Source organism: Anser anser (assembly GCF_964211835.1).
Source record: "Anser anser genome assembly, chromosome: 13".
In the NCBI taxonomy this organism is placed as follows: Eukaryota; Metazoa; Chordata; class Aves; order Anseriformes; family Anatidae; genus Anser; species Anser anser.
Window position 1 is genome coordinate 10,506,069 of NC_139734.1, and position 21,344 is coordinate 10,527,412.

The following is a 21,344-nucleotide window of genomic DNA, read 5'->3' on the forward strand; positions in this document are numbered from 1 at the left end:
AAAGTCTAAATGTCTGATGTACACTTTTTTCTTGGGAGAAAGTTGGCAAGAGCTTGTGTAGGTAAAGAATAGGAGGCAGAATGAAATGTGGCAGTGGATTTATTTTAATCAGAAAAGCAAACTTTGTTAGAGAAACGTCAGGGAGAATGACCCGCTCGTGAAGGGAGTAATTCTGGTGTCCACAGTTCTACTGGAGCTGCTTTCCTTGGTGAGCGAGCAGACGTGGTGTAAATGGAGGTAGGCTGGGATGGAAGCATGGAAACCCAGGTCTTGTTACACGCACAACAGCAGGAGAGACTAAGCAAAATGAACTACTTTATTAATGGCAATAAGGAGGGAGCTGAAAGCAAACAAAAGTCCCTCCTGATGCAACTGGGTTGTGAAAAGCTGAATGACATGAGGAGGGAACATGTCAGGCCACTCCTGCGGGTGTGAGACCAAGGAGGTGAGCAGCCACAAGCACTCATCAGCGTAAAGATGCGGTCATGACGGTTAAGCTGAAAGAGCCGAGTCTGAGAGGAAGGCCGAGGAGAAGGTGAAGGTGAAGCCATGGCAGACTCTAGCAATATCGAGAGGGCAAGACAGCAGGACTCATTGTTTCCTAGAACGGAGTATCCCTCCACTGCTTGATTAGCTTAATTAGGCCAGTTATTTTAAGTTAGAACACACTTCATAATTTTTGGCAGCGTCTTTAAAAATAGAATTAAAAAAAAAAATCAACAAAGATGTGTAGTCAAAAATGGGCTCCCAGTGACTCTTGGGCAGCTGTTTTGTGTTTGTGTGGTGAACACGCCAGCACGAGCCAGGAGTCGTGGAGCCGGGTCGTGGCGGAGGCAAGGGCACCTGCTGCAGCCCTCCCAGCCAGCATCGCCTGCACCCTGCCGTGACCGAGACCAGGAAAGGCTATCGGCACTGGGCAAGTGCACAATTTAATGCTTCCCAGGCTGCTGACCTGGCCCCCAGCAATTTGTAGCTCCCGGATTTTCCCAGCCAGCCGGGTCACTTTATCCCTAATTTCTCCTGCCTGTCTGTAGCGAGATCGCCGCTCCGGGGGAAGCCGTGCTTCCACCAGCAGAGGTTGCTGCTGTTCTCTTCACCTCCTCCTCGTTTCGAGCGAGCTAACCTGTCATGTCAAGCGTTTAGCTGAAAGCGGTGGGAATTGTGAAGCTTTAATGTTTCCCAGACTGTAGTCTGCCACATTAACAAATCTTTCAGTTTTCAGAAGATGATAGTGTCAATCATGATGACAGGCTGAAAGACACCATTCATTGTTAATTAATTATTAGCTGTCAACTCAAAGACTTTGTTGAACTAAGAACATTCAGGCAGATTGTGGATTTCCTCTTTTTTAAACTTTGTTTAAAGGACACTAAATACCCTTAATTATCAAAGTGAGTTGAAATCCTTTCATACTTCTTTCTTCTGCAGGTGACTGCTTCAGGTACAATATTAATTATAAATAGAAAGAAGATTCTGTAGCTCCTTATTGCTGATTTATGTTTTCATAATGGATGAACTAAAAAGGAAAAAGTTTCCTTTCTTTGCTTTGGTAACAGCCTCCGATCCCTAGGCAGCCTCTGAGTTCTGGTAGCTTTAGGAAACAAACAAGAGAGGCAACTCTTGTTTCTGGAGAAGACCTGAGGGCCATACAGCCTGAAATGGGGCCGTGACTTTGTCTGACTCCACTGTGTAAATCCTTGGATTTGAGTTGTTGGGATATTTCAGTTTCACTCCTCGTGTCTGAAAGGCTTTCACCACAAAAACAAGGGATGGCTTTCTAATTGGAGTTCCTGCATGTAGAATGAACTCTTATCATTTTCTAAGTAATCATCTGATTTCTCAGCAGTTCTGAGCACGCCCAGCCATCACAGCACAGCCTTCTGATGCAGGAGCCTTACGGCTGGAGGTGAGGTGCTCGCATGGACACTTTCCTGGTTGTGGGGCAATGGGAGAGCCCAACCCAGGAAAACAGCTGGTGCACATAAGTGCTTGCAGAATACGTCTGCAAGCTCCAACACACTGGCCAATACTCTCTCCATTTGGGCCTGCTGAATACAAACGGGATACAAAAATACTTACCTACCTCATAGGAGTGCTCTGAGGCTTAATTAATGCGTATGGGTAAAATGCTTTGAGATCCTCGGGTCATAATGATACTTAGCACTTTATATCTTCAAAGCCCCATACCCAATGCGAAGGAACTAATCCCAAACTAATTAGGCAAAAGGCACTATAAAAGTGCCAAGTGTTGTTATTTGCCTTAAAGTATTATTATTTAATCACAAATTGCCTCAAAGTGAAGTGTGACTCTATGAGATTAGAGACATAGTAATTAAGGCCTTGATTTAATATTTTAAAATTATTCAGCACACTTCAATGCAGCTCTCGATTTTTTTTTCTTTCTTTCCCAAATACCCGGCACACATTTTAATTTTTATAAACACTGCATCCTCATCACTTAATAGGCTTTCCCTCTTCTCTCAGTTGTGTGCCCTTAGGACGTTGCAGTGCTGAGGGAAGATAGAGTTTGGGGAACAAGGATTTGGCCAAGTTGGAACACAGCAGACTGAGTATGTGCATGTGTGAATTAAATATGACAAGAAGGAAATGTGTAAATAAAGTCTTTCTTGCATGTGCGGTAGATATATTTATGTATGTGCTGTGTAAGTTCTACAATGCAAAAACATCTATGAAAGCATCTGTCACCCCGCATTACTTATTCTGCCTTTGAGATGCAAGCTGCTGCAGACCTTCTTAAAGATGACACTTATCTGCATGTCAGGGAGCAGCTGTAGTTATATTGACTTGGGAAGCAATGACTTGGGGTAAATAGGCTGGTAGAATTCACCCCTCTGTATAGAAGCCCGGCAGAAGGTTCAAGGACCACTTCTCTCCCATATAAACCTATTTTAAAGGTTGAAGTGGACGTGAAGACCTGAGTACAGGGTTTAATTTCTTCCAGAAAAAAATTGCATTGGGTTTAGGGAAAACCTCTTGATGGGAATTGAATATATTTGCTCTTTGTTCAAAAGGAATAGAAGACATTTATTTTTCTGATGCAACTGACTTTGAAGTTCACAGATTTCCGTGAGGAGTGGATGTAGCATGACCATACTGTGCCACTGTAACTTGACTGGCCCCAGCGGAGACAATCCCCAATCTTCTCGTGCTGTGAGGAGAAATTATAATTCACAGTGAGGTTGAGCAAACAAGTTTATGGAATAGGGAGACTTTGTAGTGACAGGGAACAATGTGGAAACATTTTAGTGGGTGAACCTTTTGGTGGCAGGCAGCCAAAATGGTGACATACTGAAAAGTCAGTGGCAGCCACTCAGATCTTAATTCTGTGCAGTTGCTGCACTCTAGTGAGGAGACACGTCTGTAGCAGAAGAAAGGGGAGGCATCCCATAGTCCCAGCTGTAATAACACTGCTCCCTGAGGAGTCTTGCCAAAACAGGTAGAATTACTTCCAGAACAAAATACTGCTCAGTATGACAGCAACACCCCCAAAATCATATTTATCCTTGTGCATATGTTTACAGTTGTAAATTATAGTTATTTAACACTTATAAAAGTAAGCTTTGAGAGATGTGTGTGTTATTTTCGTCTCTCTCTTTTTAATTTTTTTTTGTAGGACAATAGTTTCTTGTAAACCATAGCATAAGGCTATGCAGTGAGTTTTCACAGAGCCATGCAAACAGTCTCTGGAGACTCTCCTTCTTTCCAGAAACCTCCCACCACAATTTACAGCATTTTATCACGACTTGAAATTTTGTGGATCCTATTTATTTTGGGAGGTGGGGGGTGGGTGGGGAAGCCATTCTGCTCCTCCCTGGCCTCAGAAAAGATCTGAGATGAGGAATTTTTGAAAGAGCTTTGCATGAAATCAATCAGAAAATTGCTTAGGTAGCAGTTGGTCAGGTTGGGCCTAGCCACGGAAAAATTTGGAGGATATTTGTACCTCAGAGAGGTGCTACTGTGTTAGTCTGAGACATTCAATACATTACATACTTGAATTCAGTTTTGAAGCAGACAAATTTTCAGGAGGTTTGTGATGCAGCCAGATGCACTTTCAAAGCTCAGTCTTATATCCCTTGTGTTCTTTATTTTGTATAATGACAAAGAAATTCAGCTACTCTGAAGCCCCTTTGCAGGGGACCAGGTGTTCAGCTGTGAACGTGGAAGCAGCTTCTCTGACTTCTCACCAGCTGAGGACCTGGTGCTGTACAGCAGGACTGGGGCTGCAGCACACAACTTTGGTGCCGCAAAGCTTGAGGGGGTTTATTTTTCTGCATGGAAGACCAGCAGGTCTCTGCTTATTCCTAGCTCACTTTTACTGTAGGTGCATTGCTCAAGCCTTTTGCAAAGCCAGGTGTCAGCCAACGTTTGCCTCTGCCTGGAATGAAAGCAAAAATAAAAATGAAACAAGTAAATAATGATTCCAACAAAACCTCAGCATAGGAGTGATCTTTACAATGAATAACTGAATGAGAAACTTGCACTTAGATGCACAAGTGTGGGCTTGTGGTAATCTCATTGCTAGCATGCATTTTGGTAAGACTTCAGGAGTAGAGGACATTTACAGTAAAGCAGGGATACCTGAGGGCTGCAGACAAGCTGGTTCATCCTGAAGAGCTGAGCCTCCTGTGGAAGAGGCTGACAGGAAGCTGTCTGCTGGTGCTTATCCCTGATGCCGAGGAAGGAATACTCTCTGGGGAAACAGAGCATTGAAGCCCAATGTACTTGGGATCAGATTTTGGGTAAGCTTAACATTGAGATCTAACCTACTTGGGACCATATTTTAGTAAAGCTTCAACATCTCCTTATTTTTTTATTTTTTTTTTTTTTTTGCTGTTAGAAGTAAAGCAAATGGGCCTACATGTATTGTGAAGGAGAGCACTAAGAATCAGTGTGTCTCTGCCCAAAGGATATCAGCTGTCACCAGCTCAGCACCTGACCTGTACATGTATATGATGAAGAAACCTGCTGAGGAGTCAGAAATGTGTTGCCACACCCAAAGATATACTGGGGCAAATGACATTAATGTCTTCCCACTGCTTACACACCTGGGGGAAGGATGAGGTGAAATGAAGTGCTGACCTAAAAGACAAGAGCCCCTGAGGATATAGGTGCTATCAAAATGTCATCTAGATAAATAAGGACCCAAACTCCTAGTATCTTAAGTAGCTACACTATTGATTAAAGAATCATGATAAATGAGTATAGGGCTGTGAATTAGATCAATACCATCAACCTTAAAAGTCAATCTCCTACACCAGCTTGAACAGACACACTAAAAAAATACACTCAGGAGAACCACAAATCCTAGGGCTGATGGTGGCCTTGAGGCTTTAAGTTTTTCTCTGCCATTTCTTTTTTTCCTTTTTTTTTTTTTTTTGTATGAACAAACTTTAAAGAACTGGTAGAAGAAATGTTTATGCCAGCAAATATTTAGTAGTTCACAAAATTAAGTAAGACCATCAGTCTCCAAAATCTGGACTTTTGCATAGCCAGGGGTATCTTTAGGATATCATTATGAAACTTTTAGGGAGAAACATTTTCTGTGGCAATCATTGTGCCAAGGGTCAAGTAAAGGGTCAAATCCTCAGCTGTGGTGGGCAGGCATTGACTCTCTTGGGGTAAGTTTACACCTGCAAAGAATTATGCCCTAAAACTACCTAAAACTGAAAAGAGGATGTGCATAGGTCATTCTAGAAAAAAAAAAAAAAAAGAAAAAAAAAGTTTTGCTGCAGGAGATAAGAAATTGAGACGACTAGGTTTTGGAAAATGAAGTATCTTTGCTTGTGTGATTCTATAGATGAGACCTGGGAAGGGATAGGTGGCCGTTTTAGCATGCCAGGTGTTGGAGAGGGCTAAAGTGGTGGCGCTGTGCTGAGTCAGAGCATGTGCCTTCCAGCAGGGCTCTGCATGGACAAGGGGCTCATTAAGGGTCTGTTTCTCGGTCATACTGTTTTTCTTGTATAGGCTTTGGCAAAGGCATATAGTTTTTTTCCATCTCTGTTTTTGCATATATAAAACAATGTTTTCTGTGTATGCCTTATTGTATTCTGAGATGATTCCTGATTTCCTATTTCTTAGTTATTCTTTCTGTTATTCTTGCAACAGAGTTGCTTCAGGGTTTCTTAAAATGCCTTCCTTCCTACATCTCTATGAAACAAAGGTGTAGCAACAACTGTTCAGCTTTGGCTACTGGTGGTAAAGACTTCTAAGGATGTTTATAAGTATTTCTTCCATTTCCTTTTGTGGGCAAAGTCCTAGGATACCCAGTCCTTATTCCTGCCCTTCAAAATGTTTTATTTTTAAAGACGATTAATTTCTGAGGCTATAGGTATGTTATTTATATCTCCCTGTGAGGAAGAGACTTTCATCAGTGTTTCTAGAGAGACAGAGCTCAATTAGCACAGACATTACCCACTATTTGTTGAAAGTGTATTTTTGTGAGATTTTTTTTTGAAAGTTTCTTATAAATCAGTGCATGAACAACCTGTCTATTTCTGTAGCCATCGCTGTGAGAGTTTATCTAAAAATGCCATTAAGATGCTTTCCCAATAATGGTATAAGAACTGTATCTATGCTGGTAAACTGTACGTGTGATGACTGTAATAGAGCACTCTCTGTCATCTGACTTCTTATGATGAAATTAACCCCCTGTGCAGATATCTGGCACTTGTGCATCACTTGAGTCTTCTTTTGAGGTGTTAATTGTGATTGAAATGATACCTTGCTCTTCTGCTAGCTTGCTTTCCAGAAGTGAATTTCCTGTGAACAAGGCAATAACTCTTAAAGCAGAAGCCTCCTCTTCCCCAGCAGCATCCTCATCTTCACCTTCAGTGTGCTGATGCTCCCACCTGACACAAGGAGACAAGCTCTCAAAAAACTGCTAGAGAGCAGTGGTCATGGGGATTGCTTGGGAGCAAGCTGTCGTTTACGATCACTTATAGAGGGCAATATACTCAGCAAGTGTCAGTGCATAGAAAAGAGAAATGTAGTATCTACTCGAAGGAGTTTCAGATCCCTTTGCTTGTAAAGGTGACAGTGGTTCAAAAAGATTAGTGGTGCACGAGGACATCAAATTGCTTTTGATCTTTACATGATTCTTTTCATAGCAGAAATTTGTATCAGAAAAGGAAAAAGTTAAGGAAATATTTGCAGTGTTGGAAAGATTTTCCTAAGTCATGACTGTAGAAATCTTAAAAAATATTTTTTTAAAAAATGGACTCAATTAGAAGTGCTAAATGAGGATCATAATGAGATATCCAAAGTCTTGCCAAGTGAATTTAATCACTTTCTGATCCCAACAGCCACACAATTCAACTCTTTCTTAGCATAATTAAACAAGTGACAATGAGGATGCTATTCCAAGACATGGTAATGAGATGCTGTGGGGCCTGAATTCAGCTGGAGGGGATTTCCTATTAAATATTTATTGTATGTGCAGCTTCTTCAGTAGCTAGAAATATAGAAAAGGAAATTTAGCCAAATAGAACCTCTTTTCTGAAATGAATCTGTGAAAAACTGAAGCACTGCGGTCGCTTGGTTTTGGACTGACTATTATTTTTGGCCTGCGGGCTGCATTCAGCATCAATAAAAATCATAGTTTATGTAGGAGGAAAATAAATTGGAGGAAGGAAGTTTGAATGTAGGAAAATAAAAATGGGAACAGAATGGAGAGGAAATAGGAATGTGGCAAACCAATTAGGGAGAGTATGAATGATAAAAGTCAACAGCAATTAGCTAATGATGGGCTGTAGAACATTGAAAGACTGGAAGGTTGAAGGGGGAAAGGAAATAATTGGATAACAGAGATGACGGTATGAGGCAGTGAACTAAAAACAATAAGACTTTTAAGTGTAGTGAACATTTAATTCTTGATCCAGGGAGAAATGAAGTATGCTTTCATCGTGTTACTTTAGACACTTTATGGGAGTTATGGAAGTCACGGCTAACCTACGTTTAGCTGAAATTGTAGACGAAAAGCTCTATCAAAGCCCTGGGGACTTATAATACACTTGCACATACACAAACTAGAAAGCCTTACTGTAGAAGAGTGTTATTTAGGCCACAAAATTGAGCTGGGACTGCCAAATTTATAGCTGTCTTTGCAACCTCAAGTCTGCACCTTCATAGTCCTAGCCTATTCATTGGGTAAGGCAGACATCTTATAGGAAACTACCACAAAACAAAGATTTCGTAGAAATTCACAAGAAACCACTATTGCACTTGCACCGGTGATTCTATGTCTGCTGTTTTAAATTTTTCTATTTTTTCCCACTACCTAAATAACACTCTTTCATCTTGCTAATTTTCAATACATATTCCTAATCACTTTAAGAAAGAAGAAAACATTTTTTTACTGTCTTAATCCAACACCAGCACCACAGCAGTAGAGGAGACTGTCTTCAGCTAGAGGCAAGCCACAGGAATCAGCAGCAGATGGCTATTGCAAAACCTAGAATGGCTTTATGCGTATAGGCTCTGGGCCTATATGGGGCATCTTGTAGTCCCCTCCAAGCAATCATCTCTTCTCGTATTTGTTGACCCAAAAGCACAAATTCCTGATGTAACACTTAGCAGGATATTATATATATATATATATTTTCTGAGTCTGAGATTTCTAGGGCTAAACAAGGATAGGGGGCTTCAGGACATTGAGGTAGTTGCAGAGTCCACTGAGCTGTAACACAGGGGAAGTAGGCCCTTAACACTGCTTTCCTGCCTTGCTGGCCCTCAAGAGCTGCCTTGTGTGCAAGGGCTGCAGTTTTTCCTGGCCTTTGGCAAAGTCTGCAACTTGTGTGTATTCTACAAGGTTTTGAAAAGCAGATGGCTGGCTGAGTAACAAATGGGAACTAGGAGAGAAGTGGGGTGTTGGCTGCCATGCACAAACCGTCACCTTCCCCTCTTTCCTCCCTCACCTGTTGCTTCAGCTCTTCGGGCTCAGCGACTGTCTTTCTGGGCAGTTGAATGATGTCTGTGTGGTACGTTTGAATCCCAAGGAGAAAGCACTATGTAAATAATAATTCCCGTCATACCTGCTAAATGGCACTCATAATTTAAAAAAACTTTTTGGCAATAAGATCAAATTAACTTGATGAGAAAGCTCTTTTTCTTTTTTCTTGTAAAGTATTAGGAAAGCTGTGAGACAGGAGGTGCAATTAATTATCTCACTTGGATTAAAAGCTCTTTTATTTGATATTTGATCTCTTATTACTTGATTTCCCACAAAATTGCTGGTAACGTGCAGTCCCACTTAATAGCTCATTAGCACTCCAGTGTGGTATTTGTAAGGTGGTCAGGTTTGTGTATAATAAAGCAGTTGCTGGCTAGCAGTGAATGACTTCAGCCATAATTAATTAATTAAATGTGTGTAAAACATGGTTCATTAGCAAGGTGTGTGACAATTTCATGGTGTCCAGTGCTGTCCCTCTAATTGTGTAATGGGCATGATGCTACTGCGGCATTGCTTCATTAGTTTCCAGCTTCTGCTGGTGTTGTTTAGGTAAAAGATGTCTGATTTCCAGGGCTTGTTCTGCTGACCTGGTATCGTTTGAAGGAATAGTTTACGGTAACCAATCGAACAGCATTTCTTACTGTTTTCACTTAAAACCCACACAATTAGAAATTATTACTATAGCTTAGCAGCAGTAGCAGAACATTTACTTGGGAAGCTGGAAATCTCAGTTCAACTGTAGTTCAAGCAATAACTATTCTTTATACTCAATTATGCACTGTAACCTATTAGGGAAGTCTGTGGTTTCCTGATGTAGATTTTTTTTTTCCTTCTGTTACAGCAAGGTTGCAACTGACTATGAGTGTATCAGAAATTGTTATGATTGTACAATTATTCTGCAGGCTATCTCAGTTCTGCTCAATATATTTATCTGGTACACTTAGAACAAAGCCAGGAGGTTCAGACCTTTAACCCAGGTGTTGTTAGTGTGCCGGAACACTAACCTGCAGAGCTGATGTACTTGTGATGTAAAGCCACTAGAAAGCCATCCTCCAGAGCTACTAGATCCAGAAATCAGTAAACACCTTGTCTTCTGGGCCTTGATGGTGATTTTCTGCTCACAGAGGTAAAGCTTGAAGAGAAGTTTGTTATCTGCACCACTTGACAGGCCCTTGAAACCTGGTGCACTTGACCTCTGTGCAAATGGGGTTGGTCAGCTCTATCAACATGAGCCAAGCCATTCATGTTGTGCTTTCACGAGGCAAGCAAAAACATTTCTGAGTTTTTGTGATCTCTGTGGATGTGAAAAGAACAAAATCAATTAAAGGAGATGTGATAGTTCCTATTGCAGTGCATAGGGGTGTAAAGAACATTGCCCTTCTTTCAATTCAGCCAGGTGGAATCATGCTGGGTGTGAGGTTCAGGTTCTGAGGCTCATGCAGTTGTTCTAGACAGGATGTTTCTGTGTGCCACATTGCTTTGTGGTTAGGAGGGCAGGTCAGTTTGTGTTGTTAATGTTATTGTTTTCTGCTAACTTGCTTCTCAAACAAGATCCTGGAGAGCTTTGGTGCTCTGTGATATCGGTGTAAAAAGCATGCAGTAAAGATGTTGATGGCTCTGGCTGTTACTCAGAAATATGGTTTTGCAGTATTACTGTCATATTTGACTGGTAGTTAATTAGCTATCTGGTTTTGATGTTTGCTGTAATCTAAGCACATCTGAGTAGTTTGCTTCTCCATCGGGTGTATCAGAAATCATTAAAGAAGTTAAGAGGCTAGAGAAGAACAACGCGTGTGTCCTGGTTCTGGTGCCTGCCATGCAACAATTTTAATTTTCAAAGACAAAATTTATTTCAGGACTGGTTTTTTTTTGGAGTTAGTATGCTAAGTTCTTTATGCAAATAACCATTACTAGTTTTCTCCTGGCTGGTGGATTTCTCCTGCTTCTGCTGGAACAGTTTTCCTCTTCAGTTATGTAGTAGGTCGTGGTGGTGTGAATTTGACCCAGGCCCTTGCATTGCATGGCACAGTAGACTTCATCCAAAGTGTTCTTGAAGCACTGCAATATTCACAGTGGGTTTATCTTTTTGCTTTAAACATATCTAGCTATCAAGGAGCAAGAGAAGTAAAGTAACCAACTGCACAGGAAATGACACTGAGAACAGCATCTTCAATTTCAAGAGTTACCTATTTGCTCCAATTCCATTCACTGTAAGCTTGAACATGAGCAGGCAGTTACAGGACAAATATGAATCTGCAAAGCTGCTCTTCCCATCCCTTTACCTTGAGCATCCCTCACATGTCAGTTATGTGCTGTCAATGCCTTCCAAACCATTAGTCCTCATTTCAGTGTTTTAAAGTCTTATCTTCCAAAGTTCCCCTATAATATATTTCTTTCTAGAAATAGGCAGTGAACTTGTTCTTTCTTTATTTATTTTTTTTTCAGAGGTGATTTCTGAGTTTCTTTTTATGCAGAGGGTTCTTCAAAGAAGGATATATTATTTCCCCATCCTTGAGTCTTCTTTCCCCCCATTATTACAATTTTCAAAAATGTAGATGCCTCTAATACAGCAGAGACCGTTCCACAGCTCTGCCTTTAATGGAGTGAGCAGATTGCAGTAAGAATGCGGTGCTGCTCAGTAAATTTAATGACTTTATGAAGATAAATGTTTCCCTTCCAAAGCCCCTTCTTGTCAGAATACATTTAATACCGCCATTCCTTTGAGAACTAAATTCCTGTAGCACTTTGCAGCATATTAGCATGTTTTTCTCACCACATGAAATTGCACTTCAAGCAAGAAATAATAATGTTTCTGCATCCCCTTGTACATTTTTATTACTGCCAATGAATAGGAGTAAATTAACTATTATGGCTAACATTATTCACAGGGACAAATTCCTAACTCATTTTACAGAGAATAATAAATAACTGAATAAATAAGATGCCTTTAATTTCACATGTGAATTATCAAAGATTCCTCTGAGTAAGAGGAGTAAGGGCTTTACAAACAAAATACAACTCTATAAGAGAAGTTAGATACATGTCCACTCCACTCATCTTTATTTTCTTCTATCTTCCAAAAAGTATAATGAATATTTTTGTAACTAAATGTGATTCCTGTGAAAACAGGTTTATTTTGTTGGATTATTTGTTCCTATGTTTGTTATCCAAATACTAATCTGGGAGATGAGCCACATTTCGCTGTTAGTTTCTTGGATTCTGCTGTGACTGATGGCAATTATCGTATGGTTTACTTCATCCACAGACCTTAGAGTTGTTTTTCAAGAGAGAGGACCATTGTACCCTTTTACAATAAGAGAAACTGAGGCTCAGAGATAGGTCTCTTGTAGTAGATTACCCAAGGTATCAGATCCAAAGCTCCAGTAGATCACAATGTTTTAAGCTATCCTAAAGATTACCTTGTCACTTGATAGGAGAAATGACCCTAGACAAAACTCTTTTTTTGGAAAGAAAAAATATTTTGGTGTCATCAACTGTCTCAGAAGAGATCAGTCTTTATCTCAAGCATTTTAAAATGTGGTTAAAAAAGATTATCAAAGTCGATGTATACTTTTCTATTACTTACCAAGAAAAACAGGTTCAATGAATATAAACAGTCCACAGGTTTGTAAAAGGGAAAACAGGAATACTTGTCCATGCCATATTTGGATGTGGAATAAAAAATGCCATAAATTTATGCTTTTTGCTCAAAAGTTTTGAATCTGATGGCAATAAGATGGAGTTGGTGGCAGAGGAAGCAAGTGTGTACCCACGTATCCTGATGGATTGTGTGACCGAGGGGCTGTATGTTCCAAAAGCTACCATCCTTGGGTAATTGCTTGTTCTTTGCAGAGGGTTGCTGGATGGGTGGAGTGTCTGCGACTCGGTGTACATCTCCACAGTTCTTTTGGCATGAATTTGTACTTTGGTTTCTGTAAAGGTGAGCGTGGAGGTGTGCAGGTACTGTCTGTTGTCATAACTAGAGCTGTTTAAAAAACAAACACGAAGAGCATTTCTACTGAATGGACTGTTGCAGCGCAGCATTGCTGAAAAACCTCTGTTCTCCTTGAAAATTTCAAATTCTTTTTCGGAAGGCGGTCTGACAGAGATCCGTGTGGTAGAGTGTCATGTTATTTACAGCTATTTCCATGTTGTGACTGAAAGCAACTCCCCTCACTTATTTTTTTTTATATTATTTTTCTTCTTCCCCCCCCCAGGTGCAGGCGGCGAGGCTAGGCCTCGGTGAGGCTGCGAGGCCAGGCCTCAGTGAGTCTCCAAGGCCGCCGCTGGAGGGAGGCCGGCGCACGCTGCCCTGGGAAGCGCGCTCCCCTCACATCCCTCAGTCGCCTTCTTCCTCGCTCCTTCCCCTCCTCCGTTCCTCCGCAATAACTGTTGTAAATTAAACAGTTACTTCTCTTCCTCTGGTTTCAAAGCATCAAAGATGTATGTGAGCCCATTACCTTTGATGCTGATTTCCTGTTAGAATGAATGTTTTGGCGTCGCAACATCCTGAAAAAGTTTAATCTGAAGCAGAAGAACTGTAAAATGAAGAGAGCAATTATATACAGCCCAGAGCCCTGAGCAGCTGAAATGACAACAAAGTTTCATCTGTTTATTAGGTTAGCTCTGTTTCGGATAAAATACTATTAGCAATTTATGAAGAGGAGAGCAGGACTTTGAAATCGAATATCTGTCAATTAAATCTGAAAATTTTAATACGAAGTGCTTTTAAAAGTCAAATAACATCTATTAAAACGCCGGAGTTAGTCAACAAGATCAGGCTGTACCCTGGGTATACGCTGAAGGAAAAACAGTGTGTACATGACAGAACCTTACCTGGGAGGAGTGGGAGGGCATCTTTGTGTAGACAGAGAGGAAAAACGAGGAATTAAAACAGCCTTCCACTCTGCAAAGAGAATTACTATGTAAAGATGGCTACAGTTGTCAAGGCAACTTTGCTTTTCCTTTTACTGGTGCTCCAAATGTGGGCTCTGAAATCAACCTCCCTGCTCCCCTCCCAAACAAAAACACCACAACATACCAAAACCCCCCACATTTTTTTGAAGCTATTTATACTTTTCAATAGAAAATGATCAAGTAAAAATAGCTGAGGATTGACTGACATTCCTTCCAAGAGGAAATAATAGCAAATCAGCCAATACTTGGAATTGATGCTCCCATCTGTATCTTATCCTTCGTATTTAGTGATCAAGGTCTAGTGTTTAACAGGGCAGATTAGGCAGTCTGCTTGGAGCAAGTAAAAGAAGAAAAATTGACATTGATCACCTTTAACACAGAAGAAAGTTCTGAGCTCTTTAGTTTTGATGGCATCCTTTTGTTCTGTGTTTGTGCACCACTTAGCTATTGTACGGTATCGGTCCACACACTGTGATGAGTCACTAAAAACCTCTTTCTTCAGGCTTGAAGGCGAGCATGGAGAAGAGCTCAAACACTTTAGCTGACTGTATTGAAGGAGAGGGCAGGGCAGCCTTTGTAAATGGGATTTGCTGTTCCCTTTGCTATGGAGTGCCTGACTTACTTGTCCTGAGGGGTGGCCTCCTCTGTTATATTGCATTTTCACCAAGCGATTGAAAGCTGAAAGGCTGACAGCACAATGATGCTGTATTTACTGACGCATGGGTCTTGCAGCTGTATCCTCATGGGACTCTTTGCTTTCCAGAGTAGAAACCATCTTCTGGTGTGTGTAAATATATTGTGTGTTTACAACATCCGGCAGATAGGGCACAGGGTTTGTGATCAGTACCCTAAACTTCCACAGCAGCAACATCAATATTTTCTGGCTCCATACCGATGGGCTACATGTGGATACTTTAAATAATTTGCATGCCATGATATAATCTTCCCCTAAGCCCTTCTGGCTTTTCTTATTTGGTCATAGTAATGCTGTCAATAATCCTTGTTTATGCTGATAATGCAGAAAGGAGGACAAACTTGTACTTAAAGCCCAGGCTTCTGCTTCCTGACCTGTAGTACAGGGACATGAATAATTCCTTTTTCACTCAGTCTTGCGGTACTTAAAATGAAAGCTCTGCAGGGCAGATGCTGTATCTTAGTGTGTGTCTATGTGGTACATGGGATGTGCTCTGATCTCAGCTGGGCCATCAAAGTGGTGCTTTATCACCTGTAATGTCAAAGAACAGATGTAGCTCAGTTTTTTTCTGGACTATGAGGAGGGCTTATATTCTGCCTGTGGTGTCATGTTTGAAAATCAGTATGGAAAAACTGTTGGTTTTTGAACAAGTTAGTAACATTTGTCCCAGTCCTTACTTTAAATGTCAGTTTCTGTGGTTTCATACATCTTAGTAATAGTACTGCATGCAATATAAACATCTGTGGAACAAATTCCTTGTGTTTTTACAACAGTCCCCAAAATTCTTTGTTATATTTTTGTGGTGGAACTTGACTGCCAGAGACCAACAGACCCTGTTGGGTAGAGACCGCTACCCAGTGGCCTGTGAGTGGATCCAAAACATTACTGTAACATGGTTTGGCGAATGGCAGTGGCAAGAATGTGGTAAGAATTTCAAGAGCAGATCAAATAGTCCAGTGCTAAACACAGTTAAAAAAGATATAGACCAAAGATCTTCTAATAGTGTAAAGCTGTGCTTGGTAGAATGAGGAAACATATGGGTAGTTGTGATGCAACAAACAATGATGCAATGTATTTAGGAGTTCCAGGACCTCTATTCACATAGGCATTGACTACGTGCTGACAATGAAAAGCCACAGGGAGGTTCTTTGATAGAACCACTGATAAACTTAAGAGTAAATAGATGTAGGAAAGGAAATTCTTGCTTTAGGAAGCGTATATTCTCCACAGACGTTCTGTGGAGACCTGATTTAAACGTCAAACGTCAGACCTGATTTAAAGAAACTGTTTCTATGGTTGAAGATCTGAGACAGTTGTCTCCGAGTTAGTTTGGATTCCTTTCATAATCCATGGAAAGGGTGGTGTTTATAGGCTGTGATTTTTCTGATCTCTCTTTGATATCTACCCCAGGATGAGATGAACTTAATAAATACTTCTTTCTCTCTTGGAGCTGTAAAGTCATACTAGACCAGCAGCAGAGATGGAGAAGTCCCCACAGTAGTTTTAAGTTCAGTTCCTCTCCCACCTCCCATTAAACAGCAAAGGTAAGAACATCCAAATAAAGAGGGCAGAATTTTAGCCATTCAGTACAGTGCAGCCAGGATTTCACCCGATGACTGAGCATCGTATGAATATGTAGCACTACTTTGGAAGTGAATCAAGTCCGTGTATTCCTAAAGATTCAATTGCCCAGAGACTGGACTGGGACTGATGTAAAGGTGTTCCTTAAGTCTCTTTTTGTGTCTATCAGCATTGTCAGGAGTGTCTTTTGAAAGTCCAGCCTTAAATGAGCAGCTGAGTTGCGCTAGCCAAGTCTCCTCCTATGGAGCTATTACTGTTCAAAGGCCCTCAGTGGACACCTAACTGCCAAAGGACTAAGTTGTGCCAAGGAGGGAAAAAATCTCAAAGCTCTTAACTGAGTGCTTCTCGAGTTGCTCATTATCAAGTCACTTTTTTACGTTAATATGACTCTCCTGTACATACATAGTTTTATTGTATGGTGCAACACATATAGCATTGGCACTTGTCTCAAGTCTTCGAGGTTTGAATATGCCTGTGATAACAAGCTCAGAAAAAAACATTATAGTGCAAAATGAAAGTTAAGCTATACTGGCATTTGCTACTGTGTAAACACCAGTTGTTGGGAAATGATAAGCATTATTGATATCCCAAACGCATGTATTAGTGGGAACAATGTTATGTAAAATGTTAACATCTGTCAAGACAATATAAACAATTATAAGTAACTTTCTTTTAACGATGCAATTATGCAATAACAAAAGGTGCACTGTAAATTAACATGACACCATGCCAGGTTTATATATTTTAGGGAATGAATTTCAATGCAGCTAAGAAAACAAACAAAGTTTCTAGAGAATCCCTTTGGAAAAAAAATAACTCCACTAAACCTTTACGAAATAAAGTCTGGGAACTGAGATTGTTATTAAATCTGACCTTGATCAGATTTTTATTATGTCAGAAAAAATGGTTCTTAAGAGACAGAGTTGTCATGGGATTAGAGTACATCTACAGCAAGATGTTTCCATGGCAACAAATCAAACACCATTTCCTAAGTCTGCAGTCGTCTGCTTCAAAACCATGAACTTAGCATTGAATAATTATAGAGAAACGCAGTAATGTTGTGTAAAGAGAGGGGGGGAAATAAATCAATCTGGAGGCAGTGATTTATTTTAAAATGCCAATTAACCCCATCAGTGTGATTGTTTGGAGCTTCTGTTGGTGGCGACAGGTCCCACATAGGTATTTGGTTTTACAAATTGAAAGCATAATTTTTTTGTCACACATAACCTTAAAAAAGTGAAAGACGAATCATAATTCCACCAGAATTAATGAAGTCTGAAAGTTATGTATAAAAGCTGTAATAGAAATTCAGAGTTGTGTCAGAGACTCCAGGCGGCGGCAGCACATGATACTCTACCTGAATTCCCCTCATGTTTGAAGGATCTGAAAACATACTTGATACGGGTATGTGTTTAGTCTCCTACAACCAATGAGCTATCTAAATTCATAGGCTCCAATGTCACACAGCTGTAATCTTGGTGGAAAGTTAAACCAGTGAGCACATCTCCACTTAGAACTTGGGGGAGTGAGTTAAGACTACTTAGTTTATCAGTTTCTTTCCCGTTCTGCCATAATTGTATTATAAATGTATTGTTCTTCTCCAGAAGCTGTACCTTCTGAATTTATTTGTTGCGTGGTGACATCTGTCTCTGTCTCTCTTGTTTTTTCCCCCTATGAAATAGAACATGCTCTTCCCCCTCCCCGGCTACTGGGAGGTTTCCTGGGTACGTTTAGGACAGGTTGCACAGCCAGCTCGGAAGATGAGTTGTGTTTTGACGCTGCACTTGATGAATGACCTTTTATTAAAGGACACAGGTTCAGTGCAGAAGCACAGTCTTCAAGCACTGAGTGCAAATAGCCTATGCCTGTGTTACTTGTTTTGGATGCGTGTTACCCTGTAACGTGGAGGCTGCAAGCAGGCATTAAGGGAGGTTTTGGGAATCATAGGCTTGAGACTCAGTAGTGACATGTTGTCCTCATCATTGCGATTGCTCACATACAGCTGCATGTTCTCTTCTCCAACAAAGTCTGGCTAATAGAAAAATCCTAGGATGGGATGCATTCCTGTGCATTTATTCCAGCTACTACTAATTTAATTAGTAACGGTTGGTGTCTCACCATTAGGATACAGACAGCTATCAGAGGCAGAAATGTGATAACGGTGACTTGTAGACTGCAGTAGCAGATCTGCTGTCACAAACAGAGTAGCATTAAATTGGCCTCTAACTGCGGTATTAATCCTGACAACGAGTGTGGGTTTTACATGGCAATGTAAGAGTGATCTGAAGAGGAACTGGTGTAGCCCTGAACCTCATCACAACTGCTGCTTTCTCCTTTGCTGCCGGTTGATGGGTTCACTCAACCCATCTTCCATCCCTCGTTTAGCTGTCCTTACTCCTGGTGTACTACAAGGAACTGTGTTGCCTGCTGTGGTTCTGCTCCAAATCAGGCCATTTGATGCGCTTGGGGTGTGGGTACCACTCCAGTAGTCTCAAGAAATGCTCATTTCAATGTGGAAAAAATGCTGGACTTGTTGGCTGTCCCAAATCCAGGTGAAGAGCTCTGCAGAAATTACCTGAGGTGGGTATGTGTTATCTTCTGGACTCCCATTGACCTACCTAGGAAGGCAAGGGGACATGTACAGATGCAAAACAAACTTCACAAAATAGTTTCTTCAAAGCTTTTCAAGAAGTTCAGTCTTGGATTGAATCTGGATTTGTACAGTGTTACTTTGCCCACCTCAGGAGGCTAACCTCACACTTTAAACCAGAAGCTGTATCTTATTTTAATTCCAAAGATCTGTGGGGGCATTCCTGTAATTTTAAAATCAGTGAGTCAGAAGAAGGTAAATGCTGCAGCTGAAACTTTCACGTAGATTGAAATGATAGGAATCTTTCACTTCTTATGTGTGCACAATTTACAGCCATTAAAAGTATATTAGTGTCGTAGGAAATGGGAAAATTGTTTGTTCCCTAAAGGTGTAAGGAAAATGATACTCCTCTTGTTCACAATAGGGAATTATTAATAAAGATGGAGAAGTGATCCCACTCTGAAACAGATATTTTTAACATTGTTAAAAATAATAGTGTGGATTTGTATTTTTAATGGAAATATACTGGTAAATATGTGTATATTTTTCACGAATGCTTTTTATATTAATAAAATCCATCAGTGAGGGAAATAATAGCCAAAAATGAAAAGAGTCTCCACTGCCATAGTGCAGTTTTCAGGAAACACTTACACCTTGGCAAAGCCCAGTGGGGTTGTTTTTCTGCAGGACTCCCGAGTCATTTGTCTCTGGACATGGGGAGATGGTGGTGCCTCGGTCTGTGCCCCAGTCACTGCCTTCACAAGCCGAATGGCTCAAATCTTAATTTAAAATATACAAAAGATGAAAGCCACTGAAGGCTTGTGAAAATGTGTTTGTGGGCAGAGTGTGGTCCATTAAGTGATATAAAACGCCTCTGGGAGAACATGAAAGGTCTAAGCCACGTCCCTTTGTGGGTTTAATTTGTGTGCTTCTGTGTCATGTAAATGTTTCTGGAAATGTCACCCTGTATCTCTTGCCCAGTAGTTTTCAAGTCACGTTGAAGACTTGAATCATATTCCCAAAAACCTTCCTTTCCTATCTTTATTTCAACATTTGAAGCATGTAGAGAAGCCAGTCCCACAAAGAGGCCCATGCCATTCATGCCATGGTGGATACATGCAGTAGAGATGGGTTATATCGGTTTGTATAGATCAAGAAGCAAGCAGTAACCCAGGGACATTAGGACTCCAGCGTTGTGCTCAGGTCATACTGTGCTAGCTGTTTACAAGCTGATTTTTTTTTGCAGCCAGACTTGCGCATGGTCCAGTCCATTCCAGTCCATTTGGTGTGTTACCACAGTACGTATCACTAGTGATTATTACAGTGTGGAAACGTCATTAACCATTACATTTCTTCTATTATCCTCAGACTGAATATGGCACTTTTGCCAAATTAGGAGGACTCGGCTAGGAGATTGTGCCATCCTGGGTGGATGGAGGATGGGGGAAAGGCACAATGCTGTCCATAACCATTACTTACTGGGTAAGTAACTTACTGGGTAACTTCTGCTGCACCACACGGACCAAGGGGCTCTCAGCAGTGAGTTTGCGGCTGGATGTGGTGCTGATGTTGTGAGGCTGTGGGGTGCTGAGCCACAGGGAGGGCTGGGCAGTGCGGGATGGTGGTTCCTGGTTCTCCAGTGCAGCCAGGGCAGTGACTCACCATGTAGTGAGTCATTGGAGCTATTTCAGAGTGTGATTTCAGAAGAACTACTTGGCTTTCAGGGTTTTCCAGTGGAGAACAAGTGTCTCCTTCCTGCAGGAAAGCTCCAATCCATTCTTCATAGTTGTCTGAGCCTCCTTGATCCAGGTGCCAGCAGGAGGACACGTAGTTTTAGGGTGAGAACTCACCGCTGTCAGCGGTGGTGGTACTTGAACAAATGATGTTCGTGGGCAAGTGACGTGAGGCCAGAAGTCTGAAAACATGAGTCTAAATTAGTCAGACTGTACTGAGGCTACCTATTTATGTGTATCATTTCTGGAAAATCTGTGTGTATAATCAAATCCTAGATTTACAGGTTGTGTGTCCTATGTCAATGCTGAGCTGCAGACGAGTCCTTGGAGCAACCAAACAAGAACTGCAAGCAAGGAGAGTAATCAGAGTGATTTTCCTCTTTCAGCAGGAGGAGGAGCTGGCCCTGCATTACACTTAAAATGGAGTTTGATTCCGGGTGATGGGTCAGTGGTGATGATATTGCTCAGATAAATGCAGGAAAGGAAGGACTGCCCATCTGAGCTGACCATGTGGGAGACGTGAGGCCCGGCAGTGCCAGTGTTCAGGTAGGTGGGGCTGGCGGACTTCACCTGGCGCTCATGAGACTGGGTCAAACGTGATGGATGCTTCACATGGTAAGGTGGGGGCTTATTGTCCACAAGCTGGGTTCAGGGAAAAACTTTCATGTGAGGAGAAACTGAAGAGTCTGGTCCAGCTAATAAGTGAGATAATTAATAAAGGAAATATAATAGTGTATCAAAGTAATGAATAGCATGAAAGCAGATGCTGGCTGCTCCTGTTTACCCTTTCTCAAGCAGACACTGAAGCGGGAAGGTGCCACATTTAAAACTAACCGAAGACACTTTGTTTTCAGAAACAAG

General features: G+C 41.1%; 1 protein-coding gene and 1 long non-coding RNA gene across 2 annotated transcripts in view; one reads left to right on the top strand and one right to left on the bottom strand.

Annotated features, from left to right (window-relative positions):
* The window catches only part of LOC310880813 (uncharacterized protein), a 92,149-nt gene that overhangs the window by 9,540 nt on the left and 61,265 nt on the right, over positions 1-21,344 (top strand). Inside the window, exons 5-7 of the mRNA XM_083797198.1 lie at positions 18,546-18,740; positions 20,119-20,232; positions 20,870-21,029. The gene's annotated coding sequence lies outside the window, so the exon portion shown is untranslated. The remainder of the gene's footprint in view (positions 1-18,545; positions 18,741-20,118; positions 20,233-20,869; positions 21,030-21,344) is intronic.
* LOC310880822 lies at positions 1,174-5,023 on the bottom strand. Its single transcript, XR_014571936.1, has 3 exons — positions 4,880-5,023; positions 4,600-4,711; positions 1,174-4,396 (listed from the first exon to the last, which is right to left on the bottom strand). It is a non-coding gene; the product is annotated as an uncharacterized lncRNA (long non-coding RNA).